General features: G+C 45.8%; 1 pseudogene; it reads left to right on the top strand.

Annotated features, from left to right (window-relative positions):
- Positions 1-15,552: 15,552 nt before the first annotated feature.
- LOC127185839 (60S acidic ribosomal protein P2-like) lies at positions 15,553-15,907 on the top strand (annotated as a pseudogene).

Here is a 15,907-nt window from a genome sequence, read left to right as displayed (position 1 = left end):
AAAAAGATCTTGTTTCGGTTTTCCAAGACAGGGTTTCTCTGTGTAGCCCTGGCTGTTCTAGACTTGCTTTGTAGACCAGGCTGGCCTCAAACTCACAGCGATCTGCCTGCCTCTGCCTCCCGAGTGCTGGGTTTAAAGGCGTGTACCACCATGCCCACCTTAAAATTTTATTTATTTATTATATATACAGTGTTATGCCTGCATGTATGCCAGAAGAGGGCACCAGATCTCAGAGGTAGCTGTGAGCCACCTGGTGTGGGAATTGAACCCAGGACCTTTGGAAGAGCAGCTAGTGCTCTTAACCTCTGAGCCATCTCTCCAGCCCCAGGAAATATACCTTAAGATGGGAAGGAACTGGACTAAAAATTTAGTCATCCAGATTCTAAAGTGGACTGTGTGGCACCAAAAGGCCCAAGGGAAATACTCTTTGATGTTTGTGCTGATGGTTCACCACAGACTCCTCCAATATGGACTATTCAGTGGCAAACGACAGAGAGTGGGAAGCCATTGGTGTGCTTGATAAACATGAGCTCACTTTTGTCCCATGTTGTCCAGTGTGAAGGTTCTAGCTACTATCCAGCAAGAGCTGACCAAGCTCCATGGGTTGGTTGAGACAGGGACACGCCCTGTCTGAGTTAGGTGCCTAAGAGCCGCTTGGTAAAACAATTCAGTTTTGAGAAGAATGACTACAAAGCCAGTAACCAGGAAATGGAGACACGTTCCACATGAGGGACAAAGAGGGGAGAGGTCCCAGAGCATACAAGGATGCAGAGAGGGTGTGTGCCATCCTGAACCTGGAACCGCAAGCAGCTCGGTAGGAGCTGGGCGTCAGGCTAGTGACTGAGAAAGGAGAGGCTTGGAAATAAATGAAGGAATGATACACAAATTCTAAGAGGACTCCCCCCAGTTTTCTGTTCCTCGGTATACATATTTTGTATTACGCCATTGCCTTTGTGTGGGTGGGGTCTGCGAATACAGTGGAATAATCATCCTATTCCATGGATTCGGTTATGTTAATTCTTTTGGGGGGGTGTCGAGACAGGGTTTCTCTGTGTAACCTTGGCTGTCCTGGACTCACTTTGTAGACCAGGCTGGCTTCGAACTCACAGAGATCCTCCTGTGTCTGCCTCCCGAGTGCTGGGATTACAGGCATGCACCACCACCACCCGGCTCGATTAGCTTATGTTCTACAGGACTCTGTGGACTGCAGTGGGCACTCCTACTGACGTTTGCAAGTGTTGATGCCAAGTAAGGAGAGGGCCATGTAGCTAAGGAGGCTTAGGACATCCTTAGATACTGTTAGTCCCTACAAACAGCCAGAAAAAAAAAAGTCTCAATCTCATAGGCTTGTGTGTGTGTTTGTTGCATATATTTGTGTGAACATGCATATATGCAGGCAAACTTGTCTATGTTGAGGCCCTAGGTTGACACTGTGTCTTTTTTTTTTTTTTTGAGATTTATTCATTATGTATATAATATTCTGCCTGCATGTCTGCCTGTACACCAGAAGAGGGCACCAGATCTCATTGTAGGTAGTTGTGAGCCATCATGTGGTTTCTGGGAATTGAACTCAGGACCTTTGGAAGAGCAGCCAGTGTTCTTAACCTCTGAGCCATCTCTTCAGCCCAACCCTGCATGCCTTTTAATGACTCTGCACCTTATACTTTGAGGCAGGGTCTCTCATTTGAACCCAGTGCTCACGTATTTGGCTAGTCTAATTAGCCAGCTTGCTCCAGGGATCCCGCATCTCTGTTTTATCACAAGTGGGACTACAGGTAGGGTACTGTGCCCACCCAGCATTTACATGAGCACTGAGATTCAAATTCTGCTTGCCATGTTTATGCTATAGGCCCTTTACCCAATGAACCATCCTCTCAGCCCAGGTTCCACATCTATAAGGAAAGTCTTACTAGCAACTTACAAGACTTTGGTAGTAGTCCCCAGGCCTTAGATGATAACATGGCTGATTAGCAGGGCGTGGCGGCGCACGCCTTTAATCCCAGCACTCAGGAGGCAGAGGCAGGCAGATCTCCATGAGTTCGAGGTCAGCCTGGTCTACAAAGTGAGTCCAGGACAGCCAAGGCTACACAGAAACCCTGTCTCAAACAAACAAACAAACAAACAAACTACTAAGGTGGAGAGTGACAGGGAAAGATATCTAGTACTGACTTCTGGCCTCTTCTCGAATGTACAGGGACACCTATACCCACCCCCATGCATACACAAGAAAACTAATATAGAAAGGCTGGCCTACATCTAGGAAGATTAAAAAAAAAAAAAAAAGATGGAAGACAGTACTCCATTGGGTAGCTAGATCCCAGAGGATGGGAATCTCATTTGGAGCAAGCTTAGAGGATGTCCCATATGCTAGGCCTCGTGCAACTGTCTTTAAGCAGCCTCGACGACTCTAACAGACCAACAGGATGGAGTATAGAACGGCCCAACCTCCACAGAAGTTCATTTAGTAAACCGAGTGTGGCAACGCATACTTGTAATCCCAGCATTTGGGAGGCTGAGGCAGAATTGAGGAGGTCAAATTAGGCTGTACGGTGAGACTTTGTGTATCTCAAAAGGAAAAAATAAAGTAAACTCAAGTCATTTTAGCAATATCTATTAAAATCACAAGAATTTATATTTTTAACAATTGCATTCTAGGCCAGGCACACTCCTTTAATCCCAGCACTAGGGAGGCAGAAGCAGGTGGGTCATTGTGAGAGTTCGAGGTCAGCCTGGTCTACAAAGCTAGTCCAGGACAGCCATGACTACACAGAGAAACCTTGTCTTGAAAAAGCAAAAAAAGAAAAAAGAAAAAAGAAAAAGAAAGAAAGAAAGAAAAGAAATGCCCTCCACAGCCTTGCCTATAAGAGGCATTTTCTCAGTTGAGGTAGGTACCTCTTCCCAGATGACTGTAGCATGTGGTCAAGTTGACAAAAACAAACAAACAAACAAACAAAAACTAGCCAGCACACCATATCTCCTTCAGCCATGTGGCTCCTGGAGATTTTGAACTCAGGTCCCAGGCTTGGCCCACCAAGCCATGTAGCTGACCTTTGATTCAGTCATTTCACTTCTAGGAATTGACTCCACCCAGAGACATCCATTAGCAGACATGGGAGGCTGTCCATATTGTGTCCAACATTACACAGAGGACTGTGCACCTGCTCTGTCAGTCAGCAGGCTTGCATGGCTTGGAACATAGAAAACAGTCTAAAAGCTTGTGTAGAAACAATTGTTAAATACTGAATACTCCTGGGCATGGTGGCACACGCCTTTAATCCCAGCATTTGGGAGGCAGAGGCAGGTGGATCAATGTGAGTTCAAGGCCAGCCTGGTCTACAAAGTAGTGCAGGCCAGGCAAGGCAACACAGAGAGGCCCTGTCTCGAAAAACCAAAATAAATAAATAAATAAATAAATAAATAAATAAATACTGAATACTACGGAGGGCAGCAATGAAGAAATTCTAGATGAGTCAATTTGGAAAGATTTTCAATACTTTTTTTTTTTTTTTTTTTTTTTTTTTTTTTTTTTGAGATAGGAATTAAAGGCATGTGCCACCACGCCTGGCTTCACTACATTTTTTAAGGGAAAAAAAAGAAACCACCCACCATGTTAAAAGGAGAGAAATGAGGATACAGGCTTGCTTTTGCTCACTCTTGCATTAGCCTTCCTGGAAGGCCCACAATGGCTGCCTGCTTGGAGAGGATAGGGCTATAGGGCACGAGAGTCAGAGCTCTCTCGCTATGTATTTGTGAATACTTTTATTTTATTTTAGAGCCAGGGCCTCCTGTATTCCAGGCCAACCTCAGACTATGTAGCTGAGGATGACCTTGAACTTGTGATCCTCAGGTTCCTGAATGCTTAGGATTACAGGCCTGAGTTATCTATCACATTGGGTTTTGTGCAGTGTTCTGGAATGAACTGCGGGCTTTGGGCATGCTAGATAAGTGCTTTGTTAACTGAGCTACGTCTCCCTCCCCTGTACACTGTTTCTGAATCACATCAAACTATCAATTATGTAAAATGTCAAGTAAGTGTATTTATTCTAAGGATATTTATTTATTTTGGATTATCGAGATAGGGTCTCTCTGTGTAGCCTTGACTGTCCTGGACTTGCTTTGTAGACCAGGCTGGCCTCGAACTCACAGCCATTTGCCTGCCTCTGCCTCCCGAGTGCTGGGATTAAAGGCAAGCGCCACCACCACCCGGCTGTTCTAAGGAGTTTTAAAGCCATGTGTATGTGTATTTGTGTGTGGCCACAGAGACCAGCAGCATCATATCTCCCGGGACCTGGACTTACAGGCAGTTGTGAGCAACCTAATATCGGGGTTTGGAACTGAACTTGGATCCTCAGCTATAGCAGGCAGTACATGCTCTTAACTGCTGAGCCATCTCTCCAGCCTCCACTGAACCTGTTTTAAATAAAAATGTTTAAAGAGGCTTTGGCACAGTAGAGTTCAGAAACCACGAGATCTTTCCAGCAGCATCTCTTCCTAGTATTAACTGTATTACCAAGCCTGAGGCCCAACCAAGCTCCTCCCACGCCATCCCTGTGTGGATTTTGTTTTGGATTTTGCAGCGACATCATTGGCTTCTAAAGGGGGGGGGGGGAATTGGTCACCATTTGTCTTTCCCACTCCAGCCCTCTGGGTAGGATTTAGGGGTTTCTTTTTCCCAGAGGTCACCAAGGCTCTCTAGTTGCACCCCAGCCCCTGCCCCGCACCTGCACCCCTTCCACCACCACCCCCCTCCCCGCCCCGCCTCCGCCCATGGCAGTGGCCCCGCGGGGGCGGGAGGGAGGGATTCTCAGGCTGTGACCAGCTGCCAGGCCCCAAGCATCGAGGAAAACTGGAGCTCAGAGAACCCAGCCGAGCCTGTCCAGCAGGTGTGCACCCCCTCAAGCAGGCCTGGGATTCCAAAGCGATGTATCAGGGCTAACAGAGCTGTTTACACAGCCGTTCACTAGGACCTGTTTGGGACCTGTCCTTCACAGTCCGGCTCACGTGCTTCGCTTAACACCTCTGTCACCAGCGGTCATCCCTCTCCCCTCCATCCCTCCTCCTCCAGGGCTTTCGGCCTTGATCTGGTCTTTTTGCTACTAATCGCCTCCTCCAAGCAGACGGGACCCAGCGAGAAACAGATGGCACACCCCAATTGGATAATTTAAGAAGAATTTAATAAAGGACTATTCCAGAAAGTGTGGCACTTCTAGGGCAGTCCCCCTTGGCAAAGGACAGGTGCAGCCCTTTGGTAGAAAAGACCCTTGGTGGACTTGAGGCTCCTAGTTGGCTGCTGGGACTCGCAGTGAGAGGCTTGAAAAGTTACAATGTCCCTTAGACTCTGTTTCCTTCCCAGTTCCCAAACCCAACAGAGGGCACTGGAGCACACTGATTGTGTTCAGAGCGGCCAGCCTTCCAGGCACAGGACACAGTGGAGAACTGTGGAGCGCAGATCCAGAGGAAAGGAATAGATCCAACACCCTTCCCACCTCAGAAAAGCTTCATGGCCTGAAGTTTTCAGACACCAGGATGCAGGCCTGAGGAGGGGATGGCCAACCTTGCATGGCGGTGCATACCTGGATCAGACAGACAGAAGTTCAAGGTCATCCTCTCCGATACAGAGTGAGTTCCAGAGGCCTGGGCTAAAAACAAAAACAAAACAAGGGGGTTGAACAGATGGCTCCGGCGTTAAAAGCACATACTGCTTTTCCGGAGCACTCAAGTTCAAATTTCCAACACCCATGCCTATAACTGCGACTCCAAGGTCATTTGAGGACTGAGAGGTGGGGGGAGGGTCCCCGCGGGTCAAGTGCACTCACTCCCACAAGAACATACAAGCAGACACATAATTTGTTTTTTTTTTTAAATCATCTTAACAACAAAACAATTGCTGGGTGGTGGTGGCACACACACTTTTAATCCCAGCACTCGGGAGGCAGAGGCAGGCAGATTTCTGTGAGTTCGAGGCCAGCCTGCTCTACAAAGTGAGTCCAGGACAGCCAAGGCTACATAGAGAAACTTGGTCTCGAAAAACCAAAAAAAAAAAAAGAAAGAAAGAAAGAAAAGAAAAGGAAAAAAAAGAAAGGGAAGCAGAGGCAGGCAGGTCTCTGTGAGTTTGAGGCCAGCCTGGTCTACAAAGCAAGTATAGGACAGCCGAGGATATACAGAGAAGCATTGTCTCCAAACAAACAAAGATAATGTGTGTGTGTCTGTGTGTGTGTGTGTGTGTCTTCGTTAGGATTAAAGACCATAAGATAGAGACTCAAATGAGATGCTACTGTGAAATGATTGGTGCTGGGACTGGAATGTTGTCTACCAGGCATCAGGCCTCAAGTTTCAGTTCCAGCCCAACAAACAAAAAAGAAAGAAAGAGGGGCTGGAGAGATGGTTCAGAGGTTAAGAGCACTGGCTGCTCTTTCAGAGGTCCTGAGTTCAATTCCTAGCATCCACATGGTGGCTCACAGCCATCTGTAATGAGATCTGATGCCCTCCTCTGGCCTGCAGGTATACATGCAGATAGAGCACACACACACACACACACACACACACACACACACACACACACACACACGTATATATTAAATAAATAAATCTTTAAGAAAGAAAGAAAGAAGGGGAAAAAAGAAGAAAAAGAGAAAGATACTTTCAGTGTTGTTTCTGGAACTAGGGATTTAACCCAAGACCTGGAACATGTTAGGTAAACACTCGACCACACAGCTACAGAGCCCTGGTGTTTATTTTGAAGCTACAGCTGGGGCTTGGATGGCATTTAGAGCAATGTCCATGCCTTTCCTAGGTAGATATGCTCACAGAACATTACTTACATGACATGACGGGGTCTGGGTTTTGTTTGAAAATACTCTGACAAGAACAAAGTGTGTCTGTGTATACATAACAAACGTCTTAAGGTCAGTCACTTATTCCTTCAGAGACAAATATTTCGGTCTCCATTCCTGAGTTAGAAGTTTGAAATAATTCTCAGAAGATACCAGATGCCTACATTCCACCTCCACATGTTTTGTTTTGCTTTGTTGTTTTTTGTTTGTTTCTTTGTTTTGCTTTTTGAGACAGGGTTTCTCTGTGTAGCATTGGCTGTCCTGGACTCACTTTGTAGACCAGACGGGCCTTGAACTCACAGAGATCCACCTGCCTCTGCCTCCTGAGTACTGGGATTAAAGGCGAGCACCACCACGCCCGGCTTCACCATCACATGTTTCTATCGCCACAGTCTTCAAGATTTAGTTGGCTGTACCATGGTCATCCCAATTTCTCTCTCTATTGTCACAGTGTATATAATACAGAACTTTGCCTTTAGTAGACCACTGACTACTCCTAGCCAGTTTTGTTTGTTTGTTTTTTGGTTTTTTGAGACAGGGTTTCCTCTGTGTATCCTTGGCTGTCCTGGACTCACTTTGTAGACCAGGCTGGAGCCACATTTTATTTTTTTTAGGTTTAATTTTTTTTGAGACAGGGTTTCTTGGTGTAGCCTTGGCTGTCCTGGACTCACTTTGTAGACCAGGCTGGCCTTGAATTTACAGAGATCTGCCTGCCTTTGCCTCCCTGAGTGCTGCGATTACAAGGGTGTGCTACTACACCCAGCTTAAATTTTAACTTTTGTTTTTATTTTATATGTATGTGCGTTTGTCTGCATGTGTGTCTGGGCAGGCACCCTGTTCCTATAGCACCACCAGAGGTCAGAAGAAATCAGATCCTCTGGAGCTGGGGTTACAGACAGTTATGAGCTGCCATGTGGGTGCTGGGAATTGAACTTGGGTCCTATTGAAGAGTGTTCTTTTTTTTTTTTTTTTTGGTTTTTGGTTTTTGGTTTTTTGAAACAGGGTCTCTCTGTATAGCCTTGGCTATCCTAGACTCACTTTGTAGACCAGGCTGGCCTCGAACTCACAGTGAACTGCCTGCCTCTGCCTCCCGAGTGCCGGGATTAAAGGCGTGTGCCACCAAGCCAGGCTCTACCAGCGCTCTTAATCACTGAGCCATCTCTCCAGACCCAATTCCTAGTAATTTTTGACTCAAATCAATTCATTTGTGTGTATGTTTGTGCATGTACTGGGTGTAAAGCCACACATGTGACGCTGCAGAGGTCAGAGACCAACCTTGGGTGTGAGTCCTTGCCTTACTCTTTTTTGTTTTTTGTAATTAAATAAAAAGATTGATTTATTTATTATGTATAGTGCTTTGCTTGCATGTATGCCTGCTCACTAGGAGAGGGCACCAAATCACATTATAGATGGGTTGTGAACTGCCATGTGGTTACTGGGAACTGAACTCAAGACCTTTGGGCTGGGTGTGGTGGTGCACGCCTCTAATCCCAGCACTTAGAAGGCAGAGACAGGGGAATCAATGTGAGTTCAAGGCCAGCCTGGCCTACAAAGAGAACCCAGGACAGCTAAGACTACACACAGAGAGAAAAACCTTGTCTCGAAAAACCAAAACAACAACAAAACAAAAAAAACCTTAACCACTGAGCCATCTCTCCAGCCCGCCTTACTCTTTGTTTGAGGTACAGTCTCTCTCATATTGCTGCTACCCTGCACCCTCTAGACTAGCTGGTCCACAGATTTCTAGTAGCCAGGACAGTGATTTTCCTGTCTCTATTCCTACCTTCCTATCGGAATGCCTTTACTTGGTTTCCAGGGATTTGAACTTAGACTGTCAGGCTTATATGACAGGCAAAAGCTTGTACTCTCTGACTTGCGATTAGAAATTTTTTTAGATATTTGTGTCTTCAAGAAAGGCTCTTGGAGCCAGGGGTGGGGAGCGTGGGGTGGGGGTGGGGCAAACCTTTAATCCCAGCACTTGGGAGGCAGAGGCAGGCAGATTGCTGTGAGTTCGAGACCAGCCTGGTCTACAAAGTGAGTCCAGAATAGTAAGGCTACACAGAGAAACCCAAACCAAAAAAAAAAAAAAAAAGAAAAAGAAAGAAAGAAAGGCTCTTGGAAACAATAAGGCATTTGTCTGTGTCACTGTATTGAAGGTTCACAGAGGCATGGCACCTCCATCTTCAGATGTTGGATGCTGTTAAAGAGACAGACAGGAAGCCAGAAAATTGTTTTTCCTGTTTCCAAGTGATTTGATTTGCTCACAATGATCTGAGTAGAATACTTTTTTTAAAAATTATTTATTTATTATTATGTATTCAGTGCCCTATCTGCATATACACTTGCAGGCCAGAAAAGGGCATCAGATCACATTATAGATGGTTGTGAACTCCCATGTACTTGTTGGGGATTGAACTCAGGACCTCTGGAGGAGCAGTCAGTGTCCTTAACCTCTGAGCCATCTCTCCAGCCCTAGAATTAGTTCTCCCCCCCCCCCCCCCCCCAAAACAGGATTTCCCTGTGTAACAGTCCTGGCTATCCTGGACACGCTTTTGTAGACCAGGCTGGCCTCGAACTGACAATGATTGACCTGTCTCTGCCTCCTGAGTGCTGGGATTAAAGGCATGCACCATCACACCCGGCTCTTAGAATTATTTCTTTTTTTTGGTTTTTCGAGACAAAGTTTCTCTGTGTAGCCTTGGCCGTCCTGGACTCGCTTTGTAGACCAGGCTGGCCTCGAACTCACAGCGATCCGCCTGCCTCTGCCTCCCGAGTGCTGGAATTAAAAGTGTGTGTGCCACCACACCCGGCCTAGAATTATTTCTTAATCTCTAAAGTTTGGTGCTTTTATGAGGATTTGTATTGAATTCAAATGGTGCGTGGCAATTTTACGTAGGATAGGTACATTTAATATTATTGTGTGTGTTTCTGAGTGTACAGACAGTGGGGGGGGGTATTCATGCCTTGCAATATGTGTAGTGGAGTTGGCGAGGAAACAACTTTATAGAGTCAGTTCTCTCTCTTCTGTGCGGGAAAATACCCATATATGTAAAATTAAAATAAATGAAATTTTAAAACAAAAACAAATGATAGACTTCTCCAATAAGGAATTCAGCAAGGTCATAGGATACACTGTCAAGGTCAATACAGAGGTGGGTTTTTTCCCAATACAGGGTTTTCTCTGTGTAGCCTTGGCTGTCCTGGACTTGCTTTGTAGACCAGGCTGGCCTCGAACTCACAGCAATCCACCTGCCTCTGTCTTCCAAGTGCTAGGATTAAAGGCATGCCCCCACCACACCTGGCTTATATAATTATATATTTTTTTAAAGATTTATTTATTATGTATACAGTATTTTGTACCAGAAGAGGACACCAGATCGCATTATAGATGGTTGTGAGCCACCATGTGGTTGCTGGGAATTGAGCTCAGGACCTTTGGAAGAGCAGCCAGTGCACTTAACCTCTGAGCCATCTCTCCAGCCCCTACAGTTACAATTTGAAAGACTTTTAAAAAAATTTCTTTTGAGACAAGGTCTCTTATATAGCTGTGGCTGTCCTGAAACTCACTCTGTAGACCAGACTGGCCTGGAACTCACAGAGATCTACCCACGTCAGCCTCTGGAGTTCAGGGTTAAAGGTGTGTGCTATCATGTTTCAAAGAAGCCAACACTTTTTTTTTACAGACCATCTGCTTAGCTCTAAAAAGGAATTAGCTAGATAAAAATCTAATAACACATATATAGGATCTAGACACTAAAACTATTAAAAACTGACATGCCTTTAATCCCAGCACTCGGGAGGCAGAGGCAGGCGGATCGCTGTGAGTTCGAGGCCAGCCTGGTCTACAAAGTAAGTCTAGGATGGCCAAGGCTACACAGAGAAACCTTGTCTTGAAAAAACAAAAAACAAAAAAACTGACAAAAGAGATCAAACAGGTAAATAAATAGGAATATGAACTGGAGCACTCAACACAGAAGTGGGGCAACTGCCTCCAAATGACCTGTAGACGTCAAAAATCTGTTCAAATCATTTTGTAGACGAGTAAATTCTAAACTGGAAAGGCAAAGTCCACTAGGGTAAGTAAAACAATTTAAAGAAGAATAAAATTTGAGAGGCATCTTTAGTTCCTTTTTTTTTTTTTTAATACTTACTGGGGTCTGGAGAAATGGTTCAGTCAGTAAGTGCTTGTAAGCACAAAGATCTGAATTCAAATCCTGCCGGTCAGCTAAGAAGCCAGGTGCTACAGCAGCACCTGTCAATCATCCCAACACTGGGACGGCAAGAGACAAGCGGGGCGGGGCTCTGGATCTTCCTAGCCAGCCATTTAGACAAGTCAGTGAGCCCAGTGTCCAGTAAGAGTCCCCGTCTCAAACATTCTGAGGGATGGTAACTGAGAGTGACACTCAGTGTTGACCTCTGGTCTACACACATACACACACACACACACACAGACACACAAGACTTACTACGTAGTTATAATCATGGAGTTGCTTGGCCTTTTGCAGGAAGGTAGCTACCTAGATCAAAAGTCACAGAAATCAATAGTCACAGAAATCAATGAAACAAAGTAGAGTAGCCAGAAACAGACCAGCAGAAACGCGGACAACTGTTTTTTGACAAAGACATAAAAGCAATTTAATTGAGGAAAAATTGCCTTTTCAACCGGAAGCTAGAGCCATTGGACATGGCAGTGTGTGTGTGTGTGTGTGTTCAACTTAGACTTCTCATCTCACATAGAAATGAGCTCAGAAGGGGACAGAGATTTAAATATAAAACAGAAGAACTACGGAACATTTTAGAGGGAAAGGGGGTAGGGAGAAATCTTCAAATTCAGAGCTATAGAAATAATCTATAGCGTTGATGTCGAAAGCACAACCTGGAAAAGGAGAAATGCAAACTTTACTTTGCGAAGATATACCTTGTTTATGAAGGAGCCTGGGAAGAAGCTAAAGAGGCAAGTTATAACTCGGAAAGGGTATCTGCTGCGCCTGCATCTGCTCAAGGACTCCTATCTAGAAGATGGGAGGAATACTTGAAACTGCCGTGAAAGAAAAACAATAATGAGAAGATGGATGAAAGAAAGAAGTGGGCTTTCACGCAAGAAGATACAGAGATACCAAACACACCTGTGCAAAGGCCCTCACCTGCCTGAGCTGAGAGAGAACATCTGGCAAGATCCCCGGGGGCTTTGAACCAGAGTACCTGAGTCTTGACACCCTGCTGGGAAGGCTGAAAAGCCGGGCCACAGCTGTAGCTGAGGTTAAGCAGATGGCTTAATCATTCTGCCTTCAGGTGTTTACCCCAGGGCAAAGGTCACTTGAGTAAGAAGGCAAGCCAATTCAGACCCAGAATCTGCTTTGGAAGGGCCCACAGGCTGAGGAATGCTTCTGACATTTTTGTTTTGTTGTGTTTTCAAGACAGGGTCTCTCTGTGTAGCCTTGGTTGTCCTGGACTCACTTTGTAGACCAGGCTGGCCTAGAACTCACTGCGGTCCGCCTGCCTCTGCCTCCCTGAGTGCTGGGATTAAAGGTGTGCGCCACCATGCCCAGCACTTTTGGCTTTTTTTTTTTTTAAGGAATTGCTTAAAAGAGAGAAGAGGAAAGGGCCTGGGAAAAGGTCAGTGGCGTACTGGGCCAGAGTTTTACTTGAACCTCAAACCCATTACACTGAGGGAAAGAAGCCAGCCTTGGAAGGGAAACCCCTGTGTGATTCTTGTTCTATGATAGTCTTTTTGTTTTGTTTTTTGAGACAGGGTTTCTCTGTGTTAGCCTTGGCTGTCCTGGATTCACTTTGTAGATCAGGCTAGCCTCGAACTCATAGTGATCCTCCTGCCTCTGCCTCCCAAGCACTGGGATTAAAGGCCTGGGTTACCACACCCAGCCCTTAGTTTACTTTTTGTAACATGATCTCAAATAGCCCAGGGTAGCCTCACAGTAGCCAAGGCTAGTCTTGAACTCCTGATCTTCCTGCCTCCTCTTTTGAGACCTGGGATTGCAGGTGTGTACCATCATGCCTTGGAGATTTTTTGTTTGTTTTGTTTTTAAAGATTTATTTATTTCGTGTGATACTAAAGCAGGAGCCGCTAGCCAGGGCTTGAGGTAGGTGGTTTGATAAAAGGCAGCGGGAGAAAGGGGCAAATCCAAATTAAATGTACTGACTCCTATGTATGGTGGCACTCAGAGGAAGGATAGCAGGCTACCAAGAAGAGACTTGATACCCTATGAGCATATACAGGGGGAGGAAGTCCCTCTCAGTCACAGTCATAGGGAAGGAGAGTAAGGGGAAAATGGGAGGGAGGGAGGAATGGGAGGATACAAGGAATGGGATAACCATTGAGATGTAACAAGAATTAATAAAAAATAAATAAAAAAGAAGTTAAAAAAGATTTATTTATTTATTATTATGTATACAATGCTCTGCCTGCATGTACACCTGCAGGCCAGAAGAGGGCACTAGATCTCAGTATAGATGGCTGCGAGCCACCATGTGGTTACCGGGAATTGAACTCAAGACCTTTGGAAGAGCAGCCAGTGCTCTTAACCTCTGAATCACCTCTCCAGCCTGCCTTGAAGGTTTTATTTTAAATTATATAGCTTATATATTCATTTAGGCTTTTTCTCTCTCTTTTTTTCTTTCTGGGTTGAGTGTGTGTGCACCCACATAGCCCAGCACATGAATACAGGTTAGTGGACAAAATTGCAGGAGTCCATTTTTTCCTTCTACCTTTACCTGGATTCTGGGGCTCAAGCTCAGATCATCAGGATTAGTGGCAAACCTTTACTTGCTAAGACATCTTGTCACCTCATCTAGGCGGTTTTTTGTTTTGTTTTGTTCTTTTGTATTATTTCTGTTGTTGTTTTGTTTTTTTTGTTTTTTGAGTCAAAGTCTCTCTGTGTAGCCTTGCCTGTCCTGGACTCACTTTGTAGACCAGGCTGGCCTCAAACTCACATTGATCCACCTGCCTCTGCCTCCTGAGTGCTGGGATTAAAGGCATGCGCCACCACGCCCGGCTCTGTTTTTGTTTTTCAAGACAAGGTCTCTCTGTGTAGCCCCAGCTGTCCTGGACTCGCTTTGTAGACCAGGCTGGCCTCGAATTCACAGCGATCCACCTGCCTGGATTAAAGGTCCAGGCAAGTTTGAGCCACATAAACATTTGGTAACGTGTAGCTCACTTTAAAGTAGGGATGTAGCTCAGCAGAAAAATACCTGCAAAAGGCCTTGGGTTTGATCTGCAGCATTGCAAAAATTCAATGTGTGGCTTGTGAAATTTTCAATTGGGTTGGCAGGGGTTAAAAGGGCAGCAAAACAGCTGGGTGTGGCGGCAAATGCCTATAATCGCAGCACTCTGGAGGCAGAGGCAGGTGGATCGCTGTGAGTTCAAGGCCAGCCTGGTCTACAAAGCGAATCCAGGACAGCTAAGGCTACACAGAGAAACCCTGTCTTGAAAAACCAAAAGAAAAAAAGAAAAAGGACAGCAAAACAAAGACAAGGATACTGACACTGTTTGGGGTAGAGTTTTGGCTGGCTAGTAGCCCGTCAGGCTGTCATCCATTACTGGACAGATATTACTGTAGAATGTCTTTTGACAGCACAGGAGGACTGGTTACTTAGTGAGTGCCACAGATCGGGAGACAGATGGAGGGTCCTTGGACAAGTCACAAATAAAGGTCTTGTGTAATCCTGGCGCTTCTGGGATGGCATTTCCAATGAAGCCGTTTTGAGCCTCACGGAGACCTTGGCGTAAGTTCCATCAGACGGGTGCAAGTCATTTTCAGAAAGAAACGTATTTTCAATTGTTGGAGTCAATGCCTGAAGTGGCACTTCAAAACAGCAAGGCTCAGCGTTCGTGGGCAGGTGCTGCTGGGAGCTGCCTTTCCCTCTGGTGAGCCTATCGCACATACACAGGCCTTCCAAGCTCGGGTGCTTATGCTAACAGGGCCCTGTGGTAATAAACGTTCTAGTATTACCTCCAGATGGTGGCAGTGATATTGTTTTTTTCTTTGCCATCCAAGGACGTGGCTCTCTGCCTAGTCTCACTTGGTCCATTAGAGAGGACAAAACAAGTTTCTTTTCTTTTTCTCTTTGTGTATGCGTGCATACCTGTATCTAAGTGTACCACATGCAGGTAGTGCCCCTTAAAAGCCAAAAGAGGGCATCAGGTCCGCTAGAAATGGAATTACATTGGTTGTGAGCTGCCAAATGGGTGTTGGAATCAAAACTCTGGTCCTCTGCAAGAGCAGTAAGTGCTGTCAACTGGTGAGCCATCTTTCCCAGCCCTTCAGAGTCCATTTTTGAAGGTCAGCTCATGAGAAGGCTGTGGCTGTAGCTCAGTGGCAGAGCCTATCCTGTGCGAGGCCTGTTTCATCTCCAACACACACACAGACACACACACACACACACACACACACACACACACACACACACACACATGAATTTCAAAGCCTATCCTATACTCTGTATGTGGGTTTTGGTTACTTTTCTTTGAGATGGGGTTTCTCTGTTACACAGAGAAACTCACAGCCACCCACCTGCCTCTGCCTTCCTTGAGCACTGGGATCAAAGGGGTGCACCACTGCCACCTGGCCCAAATGCTTTCTTTTATAAGATGCTTTGGTTATGGTGTCTGATCACAGCAATAAGAAAGTAACCAGAGAAACCCTGTCTCGAAAAAAAAAAAAAAGGAAGTAACCAAGCATGAGGCCTGTCTGCCTCTGCGGACATGCATTACGTTGCCTCTTACCTGCTGGCTGCCTTCAGGAGCAATTCCTCTCCTACCGCTAAAGACATCAAAAAAATACTAGACAGCGTGGGCATCGAGGCAGACGACGACGACGACCGCCTCAAACAAGGTTATCAGTGAGCTGAATGGAAAAAACGTTGAGGATGTCATTGCTCAGGGGGTTGGCAAGCTTGCCAGTGTGCCTGCTGGTGGGGTCGTAGCTGTTTCTGCTGCCCCTGGCTCAGCAGCTCCTGCTGCCAGTTCTGCCCCTGCTGCAGCAGAGGAGAGAAAAGATGAGAAGAAGGAGAAGCCCGAAGAGTCAGATGATGACATGGGATTTGGCTTGTTTGATTAA

The sequence above is a fragment of the Acomys russatus genome, chromosome X (assembly GCF_903995435.1).
Source record: "Acomys russatus chromosome X, mAcoRus1.1, whole genome shotgun sequence".
NCBI classification, from domain to species: domain Eukaryota; kingdom Metazoa; phylum Chordata; class Mammalia; order Rodentia; family Muridae; genus Acomys; species Acomys russatus.
Note: the sequence above shows the minus strand (reverse complement) of the source record. Positions and strands in the feature narration are given on the sequence as shown.